Genomic DNA, 27,970 nt, shown 5'->3' with positions numbered 1-27,970 from the left:
CTACTTCTGTCAACCCAGTTTCTGCTATGAACAGTTGTGAATTTTAAGAAAAAATTATCCAGCTGAATGACTGAAGAGGTAGGTCAACATCACAATTTGGAATCCATACTTGTATTTAATCTAAGGGCTGGTCAGTGCTAAAAGGCATTGCAATATTTCATCTACCTGCAGTAGGTGCACCGTTTGTTTATGTGCTGTGATTTGTTGCTGGAGAAGGCAGCTGTTAATAGCAATCATCACTTAAACTGGTTAATTAAATGATAACCAAATTCGTTTTCATCCTAAGGGCTAAAGTGTCTATAGGCTGTGGTTTCCTTCTGAGGCTATTTAGGGCAAGACGGGAAACATAGAGGACTGGGTTTTGCTAATGAATATTCACAGAGCTAGGAAGTAGGAAAATGGTCTGTATTGAAGGGAACTAGAGGCTATAAAGCAACTATAGTGTTGCCCTGTAGTAACAAATGCTACTGTGTTACAACAGCTGCAGATCTTTTGAAACAGTAAAACTACCTATAAACTGGGCTTTCAGTTCCACATTTTGTTTCAGCTCTTCAGCTCTTCAGCTTTTTTTCTCAGACCAATTATTTCCTTTTGTTAGCCTCACACGAAGAAGCAAAGCCACAGAAACAGACACATTCAGTCCCATAATTTCATTCCTTTCCTTGATTCTTTTACTTTTTTTTATGATCTGTTCTTCCTTTCAAGCCTTTGCATCATCACTCACACCAGCTAGCTGCTTCCTTGGCAAAACTCCTGAAACACTTACTTTGAATGCCAGAATTTCCCAGTAGCTTTATGACAAAATAAACTGGTTGGGTTTTTTCCCCATTTTTATCTAATTCCACCACTGTATGCAATAAAGCAGTGTTACAGGTTTGCGTGGCAAGGTTTTGGTAACGGGGGGGGGCTATAGGGGTGGCTTCTGTGAGAAGCTGCAAGAAGCTTCCCCCATGTCTGATAGAGTCAATGCCAGCTGGCGTTAAGATGGACCCGCCGCTGGCCAAGGCCAAGCCACTCAGCGACGGTGGCAGCGTCTCTAGGATAACATAGTTAATAAGGGGAAAAAACTGCGGTGAAAGAGCAGTCTAGAGAAAGGAGTGAGACGAAGTGAGAGAAACAACACTGCAGACACCAAGTTTAGTGAAGAATGGGTGGGAGGGGGTGCTTGAGATGCTGGAGCAGAGAATTTTCCCTTGTATCTTGTGATGAAGACCATGGTAAGGCAGGTTGTCCCCCTGCAGCCTGTGGAGGTCCATGGTGGAGCAGATATCCATCTGTAGCCTGTGGAAGGGACCCTGTGCAAGAGCAGGTGGATGCCCAAAGAAGGCTGTGACCCCATGGGAAGCCTGCACTGGAGCAGGTTCCTGGCAGGACCTGTGGACCCGTGGAGAGAGAAGCCCACACTGGAGCAGGTTTGCTGGCAGTTCCTGAAGGACTGCAACCCATGGAAGGGACCCACGCTGGGGCAGTTCATGAAGAGCTGCAGCCCATGGGAAGGACTCACATTGGAGAAGTTTGTGGAGAACTGTCTCCCGTGAGAGGGACCTCACGCTGGAGCCAGGGAAGACTGTGAGGAGTCCTCCCCCTGAGGACAAAGGAGTGACAGAGACAAAGTGTGATGAACTGACCTCAACCCTCATTCCCCATCCCCCTGAGCCGCTTGGGGTGGGAGGAGGAGACAGAGAAACAGGAGTGAAGCTGAGCCCGGGAAGAAGGGAGGGGTGGGACGAAGGTGTTTCAAGGTTTGGTTTTATTTCTCACTATCCAACTCTGATTTGATCAGTGATAAAATCAACTCCCTTTTTCTCTCCAAGTTCAACCTATTTTGTCCGTGACAGTAATTGGTGAATGATCTCTCCCTGTCCTTGTCTCAACCCATGAGCCTTTCATCATATTTGCTCTCCCCTGTCCAGTTGAGGAGGGGGAATGATAGAGTGGTTTTGATGGGCACCTGGCATTTATCCAGACCAAACCAAACAAGCAGAATGATAAATAGTGACTTATGTGCACTTATCAGATATGGCATTTTAATCAACATCTGAGCATCAAGAACAATCTTATTGAGGAAAAAAACTGGGTGCACTTTATTAGGAAAAGATTCCTAAACCAGTGCTTTGCAAAGCAGGGGTTGCAACTCCAAGGGAGGCCATGGCAAGCCACATTAGAGGAGCCACTAGGGATTCCGTTTTATCTGCTGTTTAAATTAATGTTACAGATTACATAAAACAACTGTGATGCAACAAACAATAGTTGTCTCTTATAGAAGGGAATCATGCAGAACATGAAGTCATACTTAAAAAAAAGAAAAGCTGCAACAGTAGACTTGCCCAATATTTTTATAATATCATGGAATATGTCTGACTTAAAACTATTGCACTTGTTTCACTGAATTGACAAACTTTTCTTGGGTGTATTCAAAAAGAGTGAGTCAAATGTTGCCTGATCGAACCATCAGGCATATGTGTACCACAGGAGATTCCTTCAGTTCTAATCACTCTTGTACTGAAAGACTGAATAAAACTTAGCTGGACAAGAATATCAACTTCAGAGACGATGTCAAAAATATTTCTGTCTCTAGATTCTTCAAACTCAGGAATAATCTTCTCCAGTTGTAACAATCTGATCAACCAAATCATTATTAGACTGGTGAAGGCACAGAAGTCATGACCATCTTTTCATATCTATATTCACACGGGTTCTACTCCACAGGAAGACAAGCACAGTGCATGTACAGTACAGATGACAGACTACTGGCAAAAGCAAAAGCTATGTTGAATGTATTTGGTCAATGAAAAATGGTGGCAACACTTCAGCCATGAGATAGCCATACTGCACAGTATGTTGTCCTGTCTTGGTCTTCTGATCACTCCGATCAGGGGGCTTTTTGGCAGGCACAGAAACTGTCTTTCAGCCCATGCATCCAGAAATCCTTCCCAGAGAAATCAAAGCACAGGTTGAGGAAGAAAGGTGGGGAGCAATTGTGAAGGTAGTGTTTAGATCTGTAGCAAAGCTGATTCTTCAGTATATTCCTGTATCTCAGGACAGAGATATTTCTAGCTCTAAAATGAATGTAAAAGATGCCCAAGCAGTGCATAAACTCAAAATTTATGGAAAAGGAAAAAAGTTCTGTCATGAATAATTTGCATGGAGTATTGCATCTGAAAATATGCTTCTGATTTTATAAATCTAGTGTCGTTTCTGACATTCCAGTCAGCTTTGTATCATGATAGGATTACAGATCATTCAGAAACAGGACAAAAGGACTGACTCTTGCTCCATTTGATCTGTTTCTCTATCTGCTATGCATAAATAGAGAGCTACGTAAACATCAGAGCTATCTGCAATTGCAAAACTCACCTGGGATTTGGAGTTGTTAAGGGAAAGCCGAATAACAGTATGGAAAAAAACCAAAAAGAATTGAAGAGGAGAATGAAGCTGATAACTTAGCAGAGTCGATTCTTCCTTCTTTTTAAGGAAGGATATTGTCCGCATAAATCACACTCTTGGGCTTCCTATATAATTCCTTGAGTTGTTTTTATCATTCACCTGTAACATGCAAAACAAAAGGAAATACAGCAAATTAAACATGAGAAAATATTCTATCTTAATTTTCCCCAGAACAAATCTATGTTTTGCAAACTAAGAAACTAAGAACACCTTGGAAACTAAACTAACACATGGTAAATAGATAAATACAGAATTTGGGGTCAATTTTAGAGATGTACTGTTATTCTGAAACTAAATGTTAATGGAAATACAATCACTGACTTCTGCCATCACCTTTCCCAGAGAAAGTGCTACATACGCTAAGTTGTGTTAACAGTTAAAACTGTCTTAGTCATCAAAGAAAAATTATCACCATTTTTCAGAGGAAGATAATATGATGACCTTTAAACTGATTAAAGACATTTGATTTTAAAATTCTGAAGACTTGATGTGGGCTAGAAGAAGGAAAATAGGATATGAAACGAGTAAGTGTGTTTAGTAAATACGAAGGATCTTTGTGACCTCCTTGAAGCACCTTAAAAACTGTGGTGAATTAAAGCAGTGGGATAAATCAGATAGTATTTTTTAATCTTTGCCTGCACAATGAATTATGAACTCTGGTATAATTTTTTCCATATGTAGGGAGAAGAGTAAAGAGAAGTTTACACTGAGTGGTAAACACAGCTTACCCTAGAACTTCTAAAGGTCTTCTGCAGCCTTTAAGCCTGAACCTGTGGAATAGATCCATTCACATGACTAAAGACATGCGGACTGTATTTGAACTATTCTGCAGCTGATAGGGAGGTGAAACACACTTGGTGCTTTCTGGACTGGCAATGCGCAGTTGGATTAAGGCAGAGTGTGATCAGAATCAGCCAGTGTACCAGCAAAATATGAGCACTGCAGAGGTAGCATCAGCCTCTGTTTTAATATGCTAACCCGTACTATCTTACTGTTAGGCTTTATAAATTCCAGTTGCTTACCTTAGCTATGTGGTAGATTTATCTGGAAATCGGGAGGAAACAAACGGCCCATAGTTCAAATAAGATGCCCAGAAAAACAAATCATTATTGCATCAAAGGAACATATTTCCTTGTATCTGGAGTGGAGCCCAGTTGAAAGCAAACAGAAGCTGAGTAATTTTGCAGCAAATGACTCACTGACACAGAAGGGACCTACCAAACATTTGTCAAACTGATGCTGAAGAAGAAGTTAAAAGAGAAAGGCAAGCAGAAAAGATATGCTGGTAGAGACACTGAAATGATTTGTAAGAATATTCTACCTTAATATGAGTGACAGTGAAAGCTGTTTCTGATTGGTTACATGACCCGTACTCCTTCTGGGTTGTAGCTTTCAGGCACCTGCTTGATAGGACCGAAGGCATGGATAGATACATCTGGTGGGTAGGGCCAGCACTAGCAGAAGGCAAGCCACGGGTCAAGTGTTTGTGCCAGATTTCCAGATGGAAGCCAAGAACCAAAGTCAGGCAATGAAAAACATGGCAGTTATTAGGAACACAAGCCAGAAATCAAGAGCTGGGCAGAGAAGCAAAGTAAGAAGCTGAACTTAAAAGCTATGAAAAAGAGCCATATAGAAAAGTACAGAAAAAGAGACTAGCTTCAGTCAAGGTTAAAAAGAAAGAAAAGAAATAAACAAGAAAAAGAAAAAGGAAGAATACTTCAGAAACCTAATCAAATACTTTGAAAGCTCAGACCTTCTGGATGGGACCATGATGGAACAGAATTGATTAGGGACGGAAGCTTGCCCCTAATTCACAGCCAGAAATCAAGATAAGAGGTATTTTATCAGACTGGTTAACAGTCAAAAGAGAAATCTTTGCCCATCTGTGGTAACGAAGAGCTGCATAACATAACACCTTCTGTATTCTGTGTTGACTGGAAAAAAAGTAGTCACCATGCCTTCCTTTCTTGAAGTTTGTACCTGTCTTACCTATGACTTGAATTACAATAATGTCATTGGGCGTGACATTAAGCTGATGCCTCACTGGGAAAAATGAAGCAAAATCAACACTGTCCCAGTCAATAGATAGAGGAGAAATCACAAAACAACAGGGGAGAAAGTCACTAATCCAATTTTACAGATATGCAATTGAAGCATACGTGAATTTGTACACTCACAGAGGATATCTGTGGCAGAGCTAGGACGAAAGTGAGATCTGCATGTGAGGAAGCAGGTGTTAATGCTACTCTCAAATTGTCCCTTTTTAAAACTGTCATTTTTCAGTCATTGCAATATTTATTTTGCAGTTAACAAAAGGAGGCAGTGATACCAGAAGATATCTCCTCTTGGGATGATGTGGGGAACATGCTAAGTGTGCTGAAGACAAGCTCCCTTTTCTCACCCTGAGAGGGACAGTAATTCAGAGACATGCTTGTCATCCTCTGATTTGTTTACACGACCCCCGAAAGGTGGAATGAGAAGGAGTGAGAAACAGTTGCAATTTTATGGATACATAATACTAGCTAGGAGATCTTACAAATTAAAATCCTCTGTTGAATTTTGGAAGGGAGAACTGGAAAGCACAGACACAACTAGGGAAAATAAAATATAATAGATTATTTTGTATGCATTAGATTATTCTACAGGAAAGAATAACAAACAGGTGTTACAGAATTCTGGGTTTTTGGTCTGGGTTTTTTGTTGCTTTTGGTGGTGATGGTGGTTTTGTTTTGTTCTGTTTTGTTTTGCTTTGGTTTTTAATTTGCATTATCTCATGACTTCACTTCCTTGATCTAATCCCAGCTCCCTAAAGAAAGGACTAGCCACAAGCATCTTTGTATACTGATCTTAGTAGGTTATCACTGGGAACAGAATCTACAGTGAACCAGATATGCTGTGTTAAATGCTTCTTGCCATTTTATGAGTCCCTGCAAAGCAACCCTTAAGGCTATTCAAGCTACAACAGGCATATTGTTTTATTGCTTTTTATTTTATTATGAAATATTAAAACAATATTTTACCAGGGTCCAATAAAATATACATCTTTCATTTTGTGAATCTTGAAACTCTGCTAAAAGAGTAGAAGAATTGTTAGCCTACCACCTGTCAATCCAATCCCTGGCTAATAAATTAGCTTCACTCATTTTATGGCAGAATTTTTCTATTGCAGGGATGGTAACTGCTGCAAGGACAGTGTAAATATAATTGTAAGCAACCATCTCGCCTGATGGAAACTCAGTAGAGATAAACAAATAAATTTTTAAAAATTATAAAAAAAACATAAAAGAAGAAGAGAAAACAGAGAAGAAAAAAACATATTTTTGCTTCTGGAGTGTTCCGTGATGTCAGGCCATTGATCAGCAGCAATGGAGCAAGGTACTAAGGATGTGAGCCGACAAGCATTCTTCCTCCAAATAACATGGCTGCCAAATGGAGACAGTAACCCTCTCAGCCAGTAAGGTGGATATAATGTCAAGGAAAGCAGAGAGCTATAGGTACACTTAATATTCTGTCAGTAGGATCTGGGCCAGGGAAACTATCTTCAGTTATTAACAGCAGAAGTCAGCTCGTCTAGCTGTATCTGCTTGAAAGACGAGAAGCTTTTTGTCTTTACTTCCTCTATAGTCAAGAGAAAGAAAGAGAAGGAAGCGCCTCCATCTGGGAAAGTCATCCTCTCTATCTGATATAATTATTTTAGGACTACATGATTTGCTTATTGAGTGCCTCTCTCTCCATTGTATACGGGAGCAGTTGGCAAAACTACCTCAGATTACACCACCAATTTTAAGATGACTAAAACTAGATGAGCTGACTCTTGGTGTTCACAGCTGCAAGCCGTAAGTATAATGGAGCTTTCTGCAGTAGAATGTACAAACAGCTGAAAACTGGTGAAGTACAAAGTGACGATAGTTTGCCCCATAGTCAGTGCTCTTTCTACCACTCTCAGACCGCAGGAAGACAAGAGGCAGCCCACTGAACTAGGACCTCAGTGTTACTCACTGACTTGTTACTGATGGCAGCACACGCCAAGTGCCTCAGCGGATGGTGTCCCTGTTAGACAAGCTTTGGTACTGTCTAAGCATGAGACCTGCTTCGGTTCCACCTGAAAGATAAATCTTTTCTTCTAAGGAGAAGCCCAGAAACTCACTTTTCAGGGCAGTATCAAATCCACTGGACAAGTGCAAAAATACATGATAGTTAAAGTTACTTTACAGTAAAAGTTAGTAGTTAGCCTGGGGTGAAGCACGAATGAGCCTGGTAGTCAGAGCACATATCCTGTAAATGGGACTTGCAGCAACCAGCCCCTGCTCTCAAGGATCATTCTCTGTAGAGTGAACCTGTTTCATCAAGAGAGCATGAGAGGATTTCTGCCTTTCCTTTCTTCATGGCACAGAAACCAGTGCACATAACTGGAAGTTAGGAAGCTGTATGGTCAAATCCTCATCCCACCAAAATTCTAGACAAGAAGTATTTCTATTTTACTAACCTTGTGAATCAGCTGTTTCTGCTTCCCCTGTAGCATTTAACAAAAAAATTCAGAAAATTTGCTTTTCCTTTCTCTTTCCAGTTCTGTAGCTAAATAAAATAACCAGTTATATGTACCACCTCAGTTTCATCCCTTCCTTTTTTCCTGTGTTTATAGCCAATGCTTGCACTTATTCTCAGTCCCAGGAAACCATCAAATTAATCCTCTTCTGTGCAGGAGACAAACAAAAGTAAAAGATGGTATTTTGTTTTCAACTCAGATGCTGTTCTGAGTACTGCACTTGCTGAGAAATCCTGGCTTCACTGACGGAAACGAACAAAAATACTGTTTGGTTCAAGGTGACAGACACCGCAGTGTTATTTATGTAACTTAGCTTGTGAAATAATATAAAGGGATAATTTCCAAGTTGTGCCTTCCTCTTCTCATTGTTGCACAGCTGCTAAAAATTTTAATGGAAAACACATTAGATAGTATTTCCCATTTTTAAATTTACCAGATGAAAGACAGCATGAAAGCCTATAACTTTTGCTTCACCACCCATGCAGAACATGCCACATCTAGCATTTTCTTTCTCTGTGAGAAAAGGTCTTTTAAACTTACATGAAGGATGATGACGCCTTTGTAAAAATGAAGCTGTAAGATGGCATGGGAGGTATACATATTTCTCAGAATGTAATTTAACCAAGTCAGTTATTTTTGTAGCAAAACTTTGTAAAGAGAACTTAAATTTAAATACATGTGGATCACAATTTTTACATGCTTTGGGACTACTTCAAGGATCATACAAGGAGATTAAGAAAACCTGAAATCAAAAGGGGATTATCTGTCAGTATGAATAACATTGATGTCAAACACTAGGTATCAAAAATTAGTAAAGGAACAGACAATGATAGATCTACTAAGTCTGAGTGGATGTAATTCTGTAATTATGCTGTGGAATAGCTCCCTACACAAAGGTACAACTAGAAAATTCTGTTCCCTTTATAGAATACACTAAAGATTTATTTTCTCTTTTTATTTCTCTTTTGAGAATTGGCTACAGCTGTCTTCACCACCATCATCTCCTTGTGTGCCTGTTTGACAGCTAATTAAGACTTTCATGCCGAAGTATTCACAATATTAGCAGTATCCGTGGATAGGATTATGTAGTCATCTTGCATAATTTATATTTTTTTAATTATTCTTAAAATGGATCAAGCAGTGTTTAGGAACTCTGTAATGGTGACAAATAAGCCAACCATATTATCCTTCCTAATATACCTTGCAAATGAAGTATTTTATGTAGAAAAACTGTAGAAACAGTGTCTACATTCACATGCAAAAGTAGAAATGGCATTATGCTCTATTCAGCGTACTCAGTGTAGAAATTCAAATAGTAAACACGTAACTGAACTTGAACAATTGGAATAATGGAGAATACCAACATTGAGACGTGAAGAACATACTTTTGATAAACAAGTTTTTATTTCTAATGAGATAAACTATTTGAAATGGACCTGGATTAAGATCCAGGTCTGAGCAGTTTCAAATATTTCAGAAAGACGAATCTTCCCCTTCAGTTTGAGCTCATTTCTGATCACAAAGTATTATGCAGAATAGAAGTTCAGCTAGCAAATCAATATAACTATCAAGTGGAGAGCAAGTGAAAAGTAGAATATGTCATGTTTCGTTGAGAAGCCCCCATTCTGTGAGTTGATGTACACATACATATTACACATAGAGACTCATATTTGGGAGTATTTATCCAAAGTAGGAAAATAAGACTCAGGCTTCAACTCTGAATTTTTATTTCTTTTCAAAGGTTCAGAATTCAGAATTATATACATATACATTTTTTTCTTCAGGAACTAAGCAATCATATTATTCTTTAGTTGTCTAAAAGCAGTTTTACACTGAAAAATGACTCTCAAAAATATTTTTGTGTGCTTGGTGTATACTGATACAGAGAGATAAAAGCTGGACGACCTTTATTATTTTGCTTTCTTTTAGCTTTAACAAGACATTTTGCATTGTTTCCATTATTAAAAAAAAGGTCAGGGCATTGTGTCAGTTAGTGAGCATCACTTATGAGAATACTCCTCAAAGGAAAAGTGCCTGATTCAAATATGACGTGGAGTTCAAAAACAGGCATTTAGTACCCTGGTAGATCCCCTGGCAGATCTCAAAGGGGAGCTGGGTGCCTAAGAAAAAAGCTGAAAACAGCCGCACAGTGAGAGGGGATCTAGCAACGTGCAGTCATTGGTAGCTGTCACTGAGTGCCGCTCAACAAGAAAATCCAAAGACAAGTCATTGAACTTAATTCTCACTGACCTATATGGAAAAAATTCTCATTACTTTGCAACACATTCCTGGAGGTAAAAGCCTTTTCGTCAAGGGCAGACTGAGGCTCTTGCATTTACAGCCCAGTTTTCAGGTGGCCTGCCCATGGGTGAGATGTAGAGTTAGTGTCCTCTGCAGCTTTTACATCAAAGCTCGATGTCTCATGGTTGTTTTTTGGTGAGGTTCATTCCCTTCTCACCTGCTGCCACCATGTGCCACCTTGGAAAGACAGGCACATAGGGAAAGGGGCTGGAGGAGGAGGATTATGATTCGTAACCCCATGCTTTTGCCCTTTTGGGGAAAGTATGCCTACTCTTAGGACTGTTGTGGTGTTTTTCAGCATTTGTTTGATACAAGTAGCACTGAAACAAGCCTGATCAGTGAAATTCAGCATCTTCTCTTTGCTTTCAACAAGAGATTCTCTTTGTAAATTGCCCTATTAGGCTGGAGCATGGATGGAGGGAGATGCATTTGACTAAACTGCCTGAATTAATGTTCTTTTGACTCCAACGCAAAGCAGTGTCCTCTCATGTTGAGGTGCACAAGGCATGCCCTGGGAACAGCCACTAGACTAAAGCTCACTAGTGACAACTGTGAAGAACCCTTAATGGCTAGATAAAAATCACACTTAAACAACTTTGTTGATCATTTCCTGAACCCTTCAAAGTCCTGCACGTGAAAAGAGGATCTGTCATGGACTCGTGACACCTCCAAGGCTACGTAGAAGGTGACCACTGTTTTTCTCTCCTACAGTTTTGAATTTAGGGAATTTGTCTTACCTAAATCTACGTTAGCTACTAAATCCTCTATTGGACCTAGCTGAAACTTTATTTCAAGTTACTAGAACTGTCAGAAAACAAGGCCAAAATCAAGAGTATTGGTTCAACAATAGACATATTTACAGTTCACACTGACCTTACATGTATGTAAGCAAAAAATATTCAGGGTATGATTCAAGTTATTATAGCAGAGTGTAAAATCGTACTCATGAGGGTTGACCTCACTGTAGCTCTCAAGGTGAAACAAAAAATGAAATTGCCAACAAACATATTACAGCTAGTGATTAAGTGGCTTTTTATACACTCTTGGGAACATTGGGACAGACAGTTCTGATCGGAAAGACATGATTACATCTGATTACACTGCACTATCCCACTGCAGAGGTCTGATATCAGATTTCAGTGGAAAAATAGTTACAATAAAAATGTGAAGTATAGATCATGCAACCATCATAAGTATCCACAGCTACAATGAAATTGAGTTACATATCATGAAAAATTACACATGGGACTTCCCTTTGAAAGGTTATTTTTATACTTCCTTCATGTAAGCTATAGATACAAGGGTCTTGGGAGCTCAGGCATTTAAGAAGAAGATATATTGAAAGGGTAAAAAGAGTCCTTGTGTGATGCTTTTAAATTAATTAATATTAATTAATTCTATTTTATCTCATTTTAAAATACCAAAACACGCTGTACACTGTTTATCTTAATGGGTTACTAAACTTGGTGTCAGGAGGGGTGTGGGGAAGGACTATTTGTTTGCTAACTTTACCGTTGTGACTGTGAAAGGATGGGCTTCTTCAAATTATATGTGAGACAGCGGAGCCCTGCTAGGTTATTCCATTCTGTATTGAAAACTCGTTATACTCTGTACTTACTACCTGCATAGGGTAAAAATGCATGTGTACATGCATGCTCAGCCTCATGTAGTTAGCTACATGAATCAGGGAGTGATGTTTTGTAAAGCAGTATGATATGTTGGGACATTAGAAGGAATCCTCAGGAGAAATAAATATTTGGGAGGTGAACAGTATGTCCAGAGTTCTGGCACCTGTAAGATAAATAAGGAAAGGACAGGAATGTGTGACCATGAATTTTACAACTACAGCCTGTGCAACTATCATTACCATTATTAATAACGTGACATAAAATGGAAAATAGCAGACTTAATCCATATACTTGGCAGATATAAAATAGCAGATGGCACTTTAAATGGTATGGGGGAATACCCAGCAGATACCAACACTGTCTGGCCATAGACCTGGCATTTGTATAAATGAGTGAGACAAAATCTGGACCTAGCAAAGACCCCACATGTATACACTTGTGCACAATTATTTTTGTGTCTGCTAGGCAGCTCATAATTTTGGCTACGACATTCTCTCCCCCTTGTCTGGGAAACGTTCCAGCCGTATTCAATCCGGGGCACTAGCAACACAGCCACATAAAATCCTCCTTGGGAACAGAAGAGGACAGAAGAAGATTGGCAAGGTCCTGCCAAAATGCGTGTTCTCTGCGACACCACGGAACAATCTAATTCTTTCCTGTCTCTTGAAGTAAAGCAATATGCTACCCACAGTATGTCACATAAACCAAATACAACTTCCTATGTGGTATAAGGTCTATGTTGCTCCTAAGTACAGCATTTTGTTGGAGCACTTTGGCAATGGATCCTGTTGCGTTCATGTGTGGGTGTACTTACAGTCATCTGTACACTGTAATCCATACAATGTAATCCATTGTTTTGGTTTCGGCTGCCGCCGGCAACAAAAGCGCCACGCGGCCGCCCCTCCCCCCGCCGGCGTGCGGAGGAGAATGAAAAGAAAGAGGCAGAAACTGGTGGGTCGGGATAAGGGCAGTTTAACAGAACAGCAAACAGAGGGAAAACAGGAACAACAACGATACAGATAAGGAGAAAACACAACCACGAACCGTACAACAGCCGCTCTCCCGAAACCGGACCGGCGCTGCGCCCGCCCAAGCCGCGAGAGAGTTCTCGCCGCGCCGCTCCCCCCCCACCGGAACCCAGCCTGACGTCACATGGTATGGAATACCCGGCTCTGTTTGGCCAGGTGGGGTCAGCCCCCACCCCCCGGCTGTGCCCCTTCCTGGAGTCTGGTGAAAATTAACCCTGTCCTGGCCAAACCCAGGACATTATCCACCCCTTATTCCATACCATCTACGTCATGCCCAGGTCCCCCATTGTCCAGTTGATCACCACCACTTCTCCTGTCTCCAGATATCATTCCTTTAATCTATGGATCATCACTCTAAAGTGTCCGTTGAGTTCATTTAATCCATGACTTCAGGCTCCATCTGTCGTTATGGTCTTCCGTGGCAGGGGAGGTGATGTGTGGTGATGGGCGGTCACTTGCTGCATCCGGAGCTCACGGCTGATGTATCTGGTGCGGCCCGTGCCCACAGTCTGCAGGAGATGTTGATCTTGATGAAGTTGCTGGATGCTAGTTGTTGAAAACCAGGTCCAGTTCCATCATCGCTGTGCTCTGCTAGGTTTTCATCGAAAAAGTCCATCCTTCTTTAATCTGGACGATTCTTACTATGCTACTACTGGTACAAAATATAACAATTATAACAGTGATAACAGACAGTGACAGGGTTATTTAACAACTAACTTTATACAATTTATTTATGGACTATTCTCGCCCAAAATTAAATCCCCATGAGGTACACATCGGACTTCCCCATCCTTCCGCATTACCCACCAGGTACACCCAGGTCCTTGAGCAAAAGCAATCCCACGGACGGGCTTGCCTTTGCCCAAGGCAGGACTAACCCAAACTGTCTTCCCTAACATGTTCCGCATGTGCACTACAGGGACTTTATCCCCTTCTACTGGGCGCTGAGGTTTTGACTGGGCAGGACCAGCCCGGTTGGTGGACCCTCTGGTGTTAACCAACCAGGTGGCCTTTGCTAAATGGGTATCCCAATTTTTGAAAGTCCCACCCCCCATTGCCCTCAAAGTGGTTTTTAGCAGCCCATTGTAACGTTCGATCTTTCCCGAGGCTGGTGCATGGTAGGGGATGTGATACACCCACTCAATACCGTGTTCTTTGGCCCAGGTGTCTATGAGGCTGTTGCGAAAGTGAGTCCCGTTGTCCGACTCGATTCTTTCGGGAGTGCCATGTCGCCACAGGACTTGTTTTTCCAGGCCCAGGATGGTATTCCGGGCAGTGGCATGGGGCACAGGGTAGGTTTCCAGCCATCCGGTGGTGGCCTCCACCATTGTGAGCACATAGCGCTTGCCTTGGCGGGTTTGTGGCAGTGTAATGTAGTCAATCTGCCAAGCCTCCCCGTATTTATATTTTAGCCATCGTCCTCCATACCACTGAGGCTTTACCCGCTTGGCTTGCTTGATTGCAGCGCATGTCTCACATTCATGGATAACCTGTGCGATAGTGTCCATGGTCAAGTCCACCCCTCGGTCACGAGCCCATCTGTATGTCGCGTCTCTTCCTTGGTGGCCCGAGGTGTCATGGGCCCACCGAGCTATAAAGAGTTCACCCTTATGTTGCCAGTCCAGATCCACCTGAGCCACTTCAATCTTAGCAGCCTGATCTACCTGGTGGTTGTTTTGATGTTCTTCAGTGGCCCGACTCTTAGGGACGTGGGCGTCCACGTGACGGACTTTTACAGCCAACTGCTCTAGCCGGGCAGCAATATCTTGCCACAATGGGGCAGCCCAGATAGGTTTGCCTCTGCGCTGCCAGTTGTTCTTCTTCCATTGCTGCAGCCACCCCCACAAGGCATTGGCCACCATCCAAGAGTCAGTGTAAAGATAGAGCACTGGCCACTTCTCTCGACTGGCAATGTCTAAAGCCAGCTGGATGGCTTTCACCTCTGCAAACTGGCTGGACTCACCTTCTCCCTCGGCAGTTTCCGCGACTTGTCATCTAGGGCTCCATACAGCAGCCTTCCACCTCCGCTGCTTCCCCACAATGCGACAGGACCCATCCGTGAACAGGGCATACTGTTTCTTATCTTCTGGCAGCTGGTTATACAGTGGGGCCTCTTCAGCACGTGTCACCTCCTCCTCTGGCGATGCTCCAAAATCTTTGCCTTCTGGCCAGTCCATGATGACCTCCAGAATTCCTGGGCGACTGGGGTTTCCCATTCGGGCGCGCTGGGTGATCAGAGCGACCCACTTACTCCACGTAGCATCGGTGGCATGATGCGTAGAAGGGACCCTCTCTTTGAACATCCAGCCCAGGACCGGCAATCGTGGAGCTAGGAGGAGCTGTGCTTCAGTGCCGACCACTTCTGAAGCAGCTCGAACGCCTTCATATGCTGCCAGAATCTCTTTTTCAGTGGGAGTGTAGCGGGCCTCGGATCCTTTGTATCCCCGGCTCCAGAACCCCAGGGGTCGACCTCGAGTCTCCCCTGGTGCTTTCTGCCAGAGACTCCAGGTTGGGCCATTCTCCCCGGCTGCGGTGTAGAGCACGTTTTTAACATCTTGCCCTGACCGGACTGGACCAAGGGCTACGGCATGAACTATCTTCCGTTTAATCTGTTCAAATGCCTGTCGTTGCTCAGGGCCCCATTCAAAATCATTCTTCTTCCGGGTCACGTGGTACAGAGGACTCACAATTTGGCTGTAATTTGGGATGTGCATCCTCCAAAAACCCACAACACCCAGGAAGGTCTGTGCTTCCTTTTTGCTGGTTGGTGGAGACATAGCTGCTATTTTGTTGATGACATCCATTGGGATTTGACGGCGCCCATCCTGCCATTTTATTCCCAAAAACTGGATCTCTTGAGCAGGTCCCTTGACTTTACTTCGCTTAATGGCGAAACCGGCTTTCAGAAGGATCTGAACTATTTTCTCCCCTTTCTCAAAAACTTCCTCCGCTGTGTCGCCCCATATAATGATGTCATCGATGTACTGCAGATGTTCTGGGGCTTCACCCTTTTCCAGTGCAGTCTGGATTAGTCCATGGCAAATGGTGGGACTGTGTTTCCACCCCTGGGGCAGTCGATTCCAGGTGTACTGGATGCCCCTCCAGGTGAAAGCAAACTGTGGCCTGCACTCTGCTGCCAAAGGGATGGAGAAGAATGCATTAGCGATGTCAATTGTAGTGTACCACTTGGCTGCCTTTGACTCCAGCTGATATTGAAGTTCTAGCATGTCTGGCACAGCAGCACTCAGCGGTGGTGTGACTTCATTCAGGCCACGGTAGTCTATTGTCAGTCTCCACTCTCCAGTAGATTTTCTCACTGGCCATATGGGACTATTAAAGGGTGAGCGAGTTTTGCTGATCACTCCTTGACTCTCCAGCTGGCGGATCAGCTGATGAATGGGGAGAAGGGAGTCTCGGTTGGTACGATACTGTCGCCGGTGCACCGTTGTGGTCGCGATGGGTACCTGTTGTTCTTCAACCCTCAGCAACCCCACAACGGAAGGATCCTCCGAGAGACCAGGCAAAATGGACAGCTGTTTAATTTCTTCCGTCTCCACAGCAGCTATGCCAAAAGCCCACCGATACCCCTTTGGGTCCTTGAAATAGCCTCTCCTAAGATAGTCTATCCCAAGGATGCACGGAGCCTCGGGGCCAGTTACAATGGGGTGCTTCTGCCAGTCCTGCCCAGTGAGGCTCACTTCAGCCTCCAGTAGACTCAGCTCTTGGGACCCCCCTGTCACTCCCGAAATACAAATGGGCTCTGACCCTTTGAACTCTGATGGCATTAAAGTACACTGTGCACCAGTGTCCACTAGAGCTTTATACTCTTGTGGATCTGACGTGCCAGGCCACCGAATCCACACCGTCCAATAGACACGGTTGTCCCTTTCCTCCACCTGGCTGGAGGCAGGGCCCCTCTAATCCTCGTCAGAGAAATTGCTGCTCACCTGCTGTAAAAATGACTTGGAGGTCCCCTCCAGAGGATCGGAATCAAGGTCAAACTGTCTACCTGGTCTGGAGAGCTGACTTTTGGAAACTGGGGCGGCATTTTTCCTAACAGAGTCCCCTTTTGTGATTGTTTTACCTCGCAACTCACGTACTCGTGCCTCTAGACTTGAGGTGGGTTTTCCATCCCACTTCCTCATGTCCTCTCCGTGGTCACGCAGGTAAAACCACAGGGTGCCCCGGGGTGTATAGCCTCTGTATTCCCTCTCCTGAGCAGAGAAACGCCTGCCCCTAATAGCTGAGATGCGGGCCCGCACAGGTGGGGAGTAGGACATATTCCTGTCTAGTCGCTTGACCAGTTTCTCCACGGCTGAGACAAGGGAGGAAGAGAGACTTTCCTCATATTGGCGGAGTCTGACAGCCACCTCGTCTACTGTTGGTGTGTCTTTACCTTTCCAGTTTACAACTGCCAGTGAGTTGGCATGCGAGGAGGGTGCGCTCCGCACAAACTTCCTCCACATGGATTGTGAGCACTGGAGTTCATCTGGGTCTGTGGGTACCTGCTCATCGTCTGTGTCACAGTAAACCAGCTCCCGCACAGCTAATTCCCTCAAGTACTGAATACCCCTTTCCATATTGGTCCACTTGCCAGGATAGCATACAAAATCGTCACTGAAGGGGTACCTCTCCCTCACCCCTGAGAGAAGTCTCCTCCAGAGGCTGAGGACTTGTTCCTTTTTCCCAATGGCCTTGTCAATGCCCCCATCCCTGGCCAGGGATCCCAGCTGCTTGGCTTCCTTGCCCTCTAATTCCAAGCTGCTGGCCCCATTATCCCAGCACCGCAGCAGCCAGGTGGCAATGTGCTCGCCTGGGTGGCGGCTGAAATCTTTCCACATGTCTCGCAGCTCGCCCAGGGACAGGGACCGGGTGATGATCTCTGTCTCTATCTCCCGTGATGACCCTGGCTCATCGTCATCCCTCCCAGAGCGATCTGCTCTCTTTGCGTCTTTCTTTAGTTTTACAGGGGCGACTGCTACGGGCACAGGTTGGTCATTGGGCTCAGCTGCGATGCCTGCGGCTGGAGCTGGGGCTGGAGCAGCTGCTGTGCCTGCCAGGGAAACCGAGGCAGACCCTGCAGCTGTGGCAGCGGTGGTGCTGGCTGGGGGGGCTGTGACTGCCTGCTGGGCTGGAGGGGCTGCAGGGCCGGCTGGGGGGGCAGCGCCAGTTGCAGCGCCTGCCGCTTCGCTTCCCCCCCTTTCCCCTTTAAGGCACTGAACAGTGTTGAACATGGCTCGGTAGGCGTGGGCCAGACCCCAGCACATTGTGGTGATCTGTGTCTCTCTGGAGTTCCCAGGGTGGCAGCACACTTTTTTCAGATATTTTACCAGATTATCCGGATTCTGTATTTGTTCAGGGGTGAGTTTAAAACACACCGGTGGTGCCCACTGCTCTAGACATCTGCCCATGCTGTCCCACACACCCAGCCACTCACAGCTATCCAGCCCCGGGGCAGGTCTCTGCACGATGTTCTTAACGACTTGCTTAACCCTAAACAAAACCCGGAAGCCGTTCAGCAGGCAGAACAAAAGGAGAGTGCTGGCCTGAGCATCCCAGGGGTACTCGAAATTCTCAAAAGCAGTTAGGACCAGCCTGAGGAAGAGAGGGGGGGCGAAAGAGTGGGGGAAGGTATCCCCTTCGGCTTTCCCCACAGACTGGGTTTGATTATTAACAAAATCTAAGACATAGGATCCGAGGTACGGAAATGACCGCAGTGCCGCATGCAAATACAAGACTAATTTCATGCACAGTGATGTTATCATATCATAAGTCGATATCGTACAGTACAGCAAAATCATCATCCTGATCTTCTTTCCCGAGGTAACAAACAGCACGGCGGCAAACACATACAGCAAGTAAGGATTTACGTAGCAGAGATATTTGATCAAAGTCAGAAACATTTTTACCGGCGACTATTTTAACACAGAAAAATGCGTATAACAAAATTTAACAAAATGTAAGAAAGCAGTTTTAACACCCACTGCTCAGCCCTGCCGTTATCCCCGCCCCACGTCTGGGCGCCAATTTAATGTTTTGGTTTCGGCTGCCGCCGGCAACAAAAGCGCCACGCGGCCGCCCCTCCCCCCGCCGGCGTGCGGAGGAGAATGAAAAGAAAGAGGCAGAAACTGGTGGGTCGGGATAAGGGCAGTTTAACAGAACAGCAAACAGAGGGAAAACAGGAACAACAACGATACAGATAAGGAGAAAACACAACCACGAACCGTACAACAGCCGCTCTCCCGAAACCGGACCGGCGCTGCGCCCGCCCAAGCCGCGAGAGAGTTCTCGCCGCGCCGCTCCCCCCCCACCGGAACCCAGCCTGACGTCACATGGTATGGAATACCCGGCTCTGTTTGGCCAGGTGGGGTCAGCCCCCACCCCCCGGCTGTGCCCCTTCCTGGAGTCTGGTGAAAATTAACCCTGTCCTGGCCAAACCCAGGACATCCATACAACTCTAAGTTTATTCTAACTCACATAATGACCTTGTGTTAGTCTATGTCATTCAAGAGAAAGAAAAAAATTTAGCAATTTGTGCGATCCTTTCTACTGGCTGCATAATCTCAAATGTTGCTCAAGACCAGAAGACACGATGACAGACCATTATTATTCCTTGGTAAGACACATTCAGCTGAACGTACCAAAGTTATTTATGTGAATAGTGTTCCACTTTGAAGAAAAGGCTGTAGTAATAATAACTTCCAAAATCCAGACAGTTCTGGAGCCCCAGGACCCATTTTGCATTGCTTGGGAAAGGACTGTTTCTAGGCCTTTTCATAGGTACATATAAATAGAAACAATTACATTACAGCAGATAATTCTGAAGAAATGCTGCTAGGCATAGAACAAAAATTGCGTCAAGGCTTACTTGAAGCAACTCCCATATATAATCTAGATTCACTTAATTTTGCATGCACACAGCTGTCAGATCTCTGTCTGATTTTGTAGGCAAATTTAAATAATTAACTTCAGGACTAATGCTAATTTTACAGAACTCACAGATGCCTATTCCAGAGCACTCAGAACTCGAGTTTATTTTACAAGTGACTTTCTGATATCCTGATATTGAAAACCACCTGTTTCTTACTGTTTTCCCATTGTAATCCAGGATCAAAATACTGAAAATATGCAAGAAATTGTTACTATATTAACCAATATCACTTCTCAAGACTACAGAAATCAGTATTATAGAAATTATTTTCATGATATCAGTATTTGACCTCATAATATTCTCCTGACCTTCATTTCCAGGTCTACTAGTTCTTAAATATTTTGCAGTCTGGTCAGGAGAATTGATTAACTGTCATCTTTGTGGACATAAGAACAAAGAAATCTTTGAAAACTTATGCAGCATTTTGAGGACTAATTTTCTGTGGGGGCTGCTAGTATATCTGCAAGTCCTGCAGCATGAAGTTATTTCATACTAGGGCAAATTTGGGTGGTAAATTCTGATGTGGATTTTCCCTTGCTAGCAAAAACAGTGAGGAAAATTCTGTTGGCATTATCAGTGATGAAAATATTTATTTTCTTCAAGGAACCATTTCATAAGCTAACCTCCTGGCACGGACACCATAGCTTCTGCTGATGGAAAAGTACTCATTTCTAGCTTTCATTTCTCTGAGGGATTTTCAGTCCTGTCTCTTAATTCTTCTGCACCGTTACAGTGTCTTTTGGGAGATTTTCGATCTGGATCAGCAAGTAGACAAGTCTATTTGTATTTGAATTCCCCTATGAACCGCATAAGTCGTTGCCCATGATTTTCTGAAAGTGATCCATTATGAATAGAAGCACAGTGAAAACCACTGGATTCAGTGACAGTGGCAGATCCTTACCCGGCACACCAGTTATGATCAGTCCTGTAGGTATGTAAATACAGCCAGATGACCAGTGTTCAGAATGCAGAGCAGATAACTCTGAATAATAGCCCAAATTATTTAATCTTTATAGGCAAGAAATAGGCATGTAGTGTTCTCATCTCCCTCTACTACTGTGAGGTTTGGGAGAAATGTCTGTAGGAACAATGCACAATACTTAACATCTTCATGGCTCACTGTGAAATAATATTGCAAAGAAAAAAGTGTCTGCAGAATAATGAGAAGAGCTTAAGCTTGAGAATTATACATCTGTTTCACTGCTTTCTTTCTCAATGGAAAATTGTGCAGTGCAGTATTTAATATTCAGGCTAATTTGCAGCATAAAATAAGTTTAGTAATTTATACCCAACACATTCTATTTTCCTCCTTTTGCTTAATGCTGCACAAGAAAAAAATGCTTGAGTTGTTCTGTGTACACCTCTCCACCCACTTCTGCTGGCAGCTTTTTCAGACTCTTGATGAGGAGATGAAAATACCCTTGCACAGGAGGGAAATAAATTTCGATCTCCCACTCATTGGAATAGTACACCAAGTACTCAGTGGTTCAGAAGGAGACTCCCAGGGAAACAGAGCAAGGTAAAATATTAGTTGCTAAACAGTCACAAAATTTATTAGGCTGAGAAGGAATCACTTCAGAAGAGACTTGAGTCTTAATGACTACCCTTCAGACCTGAATCCTCCATGCAGGGCTCTGAGCTATGAGCCCTTTTCAGGAGGTAGGTTCATCTTCAGATAAAGATGAGAGACTTCGTTCTAGTAGCTGCCTTTCCAGGATTATAGTGACTATAAACAGTAACAGCAACCCCTATTACAAATGCTTGCCTTTCACTAACTAGTTTATATAGAGGTGGCTAAACAGGCAGAAAACATATTTACTGAATGCAATGGATGATGTCTTTGAAGGTGTTCTGAAATTTACCAGATATCAATAATATTTGACTACCTATTCTCTAGAGATGTTTGAACACAGGAGAACAAGTAGATTGTGTTTCTTAAACCATTTTGTGGAAATAAATTGAAATTTATGGTTTTATTTACTTGCCAAAAACTGGAATTGTGCCCACAGCAATATTTTAATGTACCCATCTCAGAAGATGTAGAACCATTCTTTTTGTTTAATGTCTGATTCTGTTTCAGACTGAAAAAGCACATTTAAGCCTGAAATGCTGTCCTTTCTTTTGCATTGATATATAGAAGATACTGCCTCTCCCTAGAAATTTTGTCAGCCCTAAAGCCTTCTGGACTTAAAGAGCTGGATCAGTGAGATTTAGTGCAAGATTATGCCACTTCTAAAATGGAAGAGAGTCAAAAGAAAGATTGGAGACAATCATTAGTTTCCTGAAAAGTTTCTTCTCTCATTCTGTGTAGGGTAGGGGGAAGCTAGTTCTTGCCAGTATCCTTCCAAAACTCTAAGTGATATGTACAATTATAGAAATGGACAAAAAGTTAGGGGATAAAATTTCCCACCAGTCTTTCACCTATCCTAACCTGTAATATGTACAGTGTCAAAAAAGAATTATCTTTAGGATGTCATTTGCTAGTTTACTCTTACATAAACAGGGATTTTTTCTTTGTTTGTTTTATTTTATTTTTCTGTTTTGCAAAATGGCTATGCCATTGACTGTTTCTCTTTTACAGAGAGATTCTCCATTCAGATTGTAATATTATTTTCTCTATTTGGACGAGGAAGCAAAGTCGAAGACAAAAGATAACTCTCCAGAACTGTGGTATCTCAGCTTAAATCTTTTTAAAAGTCATTTAAAGATACTTTTTCACTACTGCAGACGGGCTTTCACAAGAAAAAAAGGCCCTCAAATCCTGTTGTAGGCCTTAAGAATGCTGCTTCATTCCTGTTTAGAATTCCTCCTGTATCTACACTGTGCATATAAACTCCCAGCTTCAAATTCTTGTGGCAAATTGTCTTGTATTTGCATAAACTCATAGCAAAAGACTACTATTACCTAGACTACTTTCGAGAGGTCTATATATACTACCGGCTGTATAATAGAGAGTCTCTCATAGAAATGAGTATTCCACATTTTTATACAAAAAATGGTTATATGTGTTATACGCCTTCACTAATCTTAATAATGAAAGAGATACTTTTAACATGAAAACAAGATTACAAGAAAAATATTTCTCCGTGGTCTTAAATATGTGTTGCAAAACAAACAATAGAGGTAAGGCTTCATGATCTCTTTCAAATATCACAAATATTCAAACACTTCATACTTGGAAATCTGAGTATTCAAAATTATTCCCTATGCATTCTCCAGATTTATGGAATTCAAACCTTACTCAGGTCTTTCAACTAGGATTCAGCCTGCATGAGATTTTTTTTCTATAGCATAGTTACTTACGACCTGACGTCTGCATTTGAGACAAAAATCCATCGACCTGTTTTGAAAAGCCTGACCCAAGTGAAGCTCATTCCCACTGCATACAGTGAATTCATGATCTCATCTATCAGGGAATGAACATTTCATCTGTTTCAAACAGTACTGCAAGGCACTCTTTCAGGACATTTACCGAAGATCTGAAAATATGTTTCTGGGTAACAAAAATAAATCATTTCATTGCAACTCTTTCATTTCCCATTTAAAAATTCATGAAATGAAGCAAGCTTCTTATACAAAAATTTTGAGAATAGAGAATTTATATTTTTTTCATTTCAATATAATTCATAAGTGGGATATTTTGATATTGTAACTTAATCAGAAATAAAAAGAGAAAAAAGCAAACAATACACTTCTAGTGTCAAAAATGCCATCTTAAGTGAAACAGCTTTTTCTAATGGAAAGCTGTGTTTTTACACACTGATTTTCATGCTTATGTACAAGGCCAAGCACAGTTTATCACTAATCATACACTTATCACTGGAAAGCAAATCATAAATGCATGAAGGCATTCTTTAAAGCATCCTGTGGAGTGGCAGTGAAGAAGTTAAGATTTTTAATCTTTTTAAAGAATAAAATTTTGGTCATTGTATAAAACTGAGGCAAGAAATATTTAGTGTTCACATAACCTAATATTTAGCCTTTTAAAGTTAAAAAGTTACCACATTTTTTGAAGACATATGTCTGGAAGAAAACTGCTGAAGTCCCCATGACAGAATGCTGAAGGCTTGGTTGTTTAACCTTAAGACTTTATTCATGCTCATTTTGTACATGGATTACACAATTTGTTAAAGGACATTGTACTAGAAGATGCTATATACATGTTCTGTGTTTATTTTGATTAGCACTGTAGCTAATACCCATTACTCAATTATGATGCTCAAATGCCTCCCCAACCACAAACAATGCAGTAATGAAATGATGAAAATTTTTGTTTGTAAAATTTAGTTTTGGTTAATTAAACAATTAGAAAGCATATGTGCAAATATAAAATACATCTTCCTTTATTTTACAAGACAATGTAAAATTTGAAAAGAGTCAAGCTATGTTTCACTAATCATTGGGTCCAAAATCTTAATCTCTGGCTCCTGGATAAAAGTCTGAATCCCAAATATGTTATTATCAATCTATTTAGGTAGAGGAATTAGTTAACAAGGGATTGAACTGTCAGTTAAAAACAACAATAAATAGGATTTTACCTTTTTTTATAATTCTATGCCAAAAAAAGAGATTTTTCTATTGTCAATTAACCAATAAAAAATGTGAATATGTAGCACTTTTATGCCTTCCTGTCACCTTTACAGTGGAATAAGGCTCTCATTTACAATACTGACGGTATTAGAAGTTTTATTTCAATGGGGAATATTAAAAAGTTAGTGGCTCTAAGTACAGTAATGCATTTTTGACATATATATGACAAGATGGAAATAATAACTAATATCAGAATAAGATAATAATGTGAACTGTTTTTCCATAAAATGTGTAATTAAAAAGGAAGAGGATATACAAAGTTCTCCCATAGTCACTTCATTCAAATAAGTTTGATATGACTGCGGGGAAGGTGAGGAAAAAGCACCTTGTATCTCACCTAACCATAACTGAGGGAGGCAAACTGAGAGAGACAGTTATTTCCAGATGTCAATTCACTCCAATTCTGGTTGAACTTCTCTCAAAAACAGCACAGAGTGAAGTGGTAAGAAGTTTAGACAAGATTATTAACTTAAAGGCAGCTAAAATTTAGTAACATGAATTTGGTTTTATGCAATGATATTGCTATTTGTCTTCAAGATATTTGCATTGACTTTCTTTGAATTAATGACCGGACAATGATAGAGTGCTATAAATTAAACATTGAACAGCATCGTAAGAAATATGATGTTTGTATTCAGTTAGGAATAATATTTGTGCTTTATATACACACAAATTTGCTTCCTAGGGTTTTCTTTTCCTTCTGCTGACTTTTCATGCCCTTTTCAGCTGATAAATCAATATACTGAAACATATTAAAAAACACCCAAGAAGTGTATATTTTCATCAACAAAGAATTGCTCATGAGAATTTTCATAGGAATTCTGTGTCATAAAAAATTAATAAAATAAACATTACCATTTCACTATCCAGAATCAGGTACAAAAGAGACTCAAGTCACCTAAGAACAGTGCCACAGCAGAAGATGATGCTGTAAGTTACTTGACTAAACCAGCTACGGACTAAATAGCGCTAAAGGTTCACGGATTTTTCTTTTTTTCCTGGTGAACTGACATTACTAATCACTTTTCACAGAAAAACCGGCTACCATCTAAATAAAGAGATAGCTCCTACTTTAAAGAGCTTGTGGGCATAGCAAACAGTAGATCCAGTGAAGTGTCATCCTAATGGCACCATGAGGTACACATACCAAGCAATCTGCCACTTCAGCAATAAGCAAAGAGTCTACTCTCTCTGGTGGTGTTCAGAACACTGAGAAGCCGTTTTAAACAAGAGTTAAAGGAACTGTACCACTCTCAAAATACATCATTATAGTGTATCCACTTGGTCTGGAACCTTGCTTATTTTGAAAATCTACAACATAAATCTGTACACAAAAATGTAAGTGACACAGCTGCAGGACATAACAATGCAGCTGTCTAGAAACACACTCATACATTTGAAATTTTTTCCTGACACAATCTTTTAAAATTGTAGTAAATAATTTTTATATTTCCATGAACTGTGAGTTATTAGCTGTTTTATGAAAGAGGGCTAAGATTTTTTTTTTTTTGCATCTTTTTTAAGGATGTACTTAAGCCAGCAACATCACATGAAGCATATCCAGAGAACGTAATTTTGGACTATAATCACTGTGATGTTTTAAGCTGTAGCAAATAAATCATTTGGCTCTTCAACAAAGAGAATTGGTTTCAGCTGACTTTAAACAGAAATAAAGTTATGATATTCTCATATAAATCTCAGAATAGAGTTACTTTTTCAAAAAACTAAAAGAATTCTCAAGCTAAGGCTAGTTCAACTCTAAACACATATACCAATTTCTGAAAGTTTGCAATTCAAACTCAACTCATATAAAACTTTCCGGAATAAACATAAAAGGACTTTTCTCTACTTAATAAACAGTGATAGACACCGCAAAAATGTCCTGGGTAAAATACAAGTACCAGGCTGTGACTTAAAATCATAGTTTTGAGTAAAAGGAGTGACAGAATTATTTCAGTAATTAATTGGGACTTAAAAAGCATGGAATCATAGGAGTCAGATAAGGGCATCTCATCAGTATTAATTTTCAACCATGTAAACCCACATTTTTCTTTCTTTTCTCTTTACATTCCACTGTAGTTGAACCTAATTTGAGCAACCATTAACTTTTTGAAGAACTGCAGGGACAACAAAGAGTTAACAGATCAGCATTTAGGAAAGAGTCTTACTCAATTTTTATTTCTATATTTCCAAGTAGCACACTGGTTGATTGAGAGAAATCTTTAACAAAGAGTGAACTGTATCTTTCAATACTTTGATTGTACAGAGACACAACCCAGAACCACTGTTTAAAGAAAGTAGTAGCTCAGTGCATACATTTACACAGTTTTACTGATAGCAAATTAGTGCTGGAATTGTATTGCTACTGTGTTCTCAAATGACTGATTCTACTAAACATTTGTTTGTAGAAATTTAAAATCATCACACTTGAGACCTATGTCTTTGACATGAACATAGTTAATACCATATGGAGATAATTTATTACAAACTTCATAATAATTATACAAGCATCATGACCCAACAAACTCTGTTAAATAGGGTTGCTGTTTTCTTCCTTCTAGAGTGAAAATTTAGTCGCTCAGTGTGTTATCATCAGTTGAGATTAATCACACTAATGACATGCTTTTCAGTAAGAACATTATTAAAAATTATTTGAATATCAACAGGAGGAACGAGTTTCTAAGTCAAAACATATGAATATTGAAAAATGGTAAGCAACTCATTTCAGAGGTAGGTCTTACACAATTTCTGTTTGATTGTAAAAGGAAGGTACAAAAATGAAGATGATACCACAGGAAACTCCGTGGCAAAAGTTTATCTACACAAAGATAAATGCTTGACAGTTATGAACAGATGTCGTATTTGGGAAATGAGAGACTGAGTACGCTAAATAAATTAATCTGTTAAAACCAAAAACATTTATGAAAAAAAGTACCTAAGTGATGAGTGGCTTTTTAGTATTAAAAAAATACAGGTCATATTCCAGATCCACGTTTGTTTTTATCCAGAAGACTAATTAAAATGTGACTTTCGGTTTGGATGTGACAGCACCAAAATCTTGTGACCTGAGTAAGCAAAAGCCTCTAACATCAGAATATATTGCAAACCAGCTGCTATACCTATTTTTCTAGTTCCCTTCGTAGTACACATTTTGCAAAATCAGATGTCCTCATATGATTTTACACCTAGTCAGGAAATAAGCTTCCACAGCTAAGGGTCATTTCTGGTTCAGCCTATACAGTATCAGGTTTTGATATGGGAATTAAAGTAGGACCACCAGTGTAATAATTTTGTGTGCTACCAAACAGCAAATAGGTTGCAGATTAATGAATATAAGAGCTACAATCATTTCCAGAACTTTGAAATAAACTAGAGAAAACTGGGAACAGCCCTTCTCTAGTGGACGTGGTCTGAACACTGGGATTCATAAGGCAGAGGATTTCTCTGTCATTAAATAATTGTTGTAGTGTGGGATACTTCTCTCATCAAGAGGTTATAG

At 41.2% G+C, this 27,970-nt stretch overlaps 1 long non-coding RNA gene across 4 annotated transcripts in view; it reads right to left on the bottom strand.

Moving 5' to 3' along the window:
* Positions 1 to 27,970, bottom strand: part of LOC142362222 (uncharacterized) — a 97,391-nt gene that overhangs the window by 11,968 nt on the left and 57,453 nt on the right. For 3 of the 4 annotated variants that reach the window (XR_012764839.1, XR_012764834.1, XR_012764837.1), the window contains one exon: positions 3,358 to 3,546. This is a non-coding gene — a long non-coding RNA (uncharacterized LOC142362222). Of the gene's footprint in view, positions 1 to 1,630; positions 2,930 to 3,357; positions 3,547 to 27,970 lie in introns of those variants that run through there. The other variant, XR_012764836.1, reaches the window with a different exon arrangement.

This window comes from Opisthocomus hoazin, chromosome 8 (assembly GCF_030867145.1).
Source record: "Opisthocomus hoazin isolate bOpiHoa1 chromosome 8, bOpiHoa1.hap1, whole genome shotgun sequence".
Lineage (NCBI taxonomy): Eukaryota > Metazoa > Chordata > Aves > Opisthocomiformes > Opisthocomidae > Opisthocomus > Opisthocomus hoazin.
The sequence above is the reverse complement of the archived record's forward strand: the minus strand, read 5'-3'. Positions and strand labels throughout refer to the sequence as shown.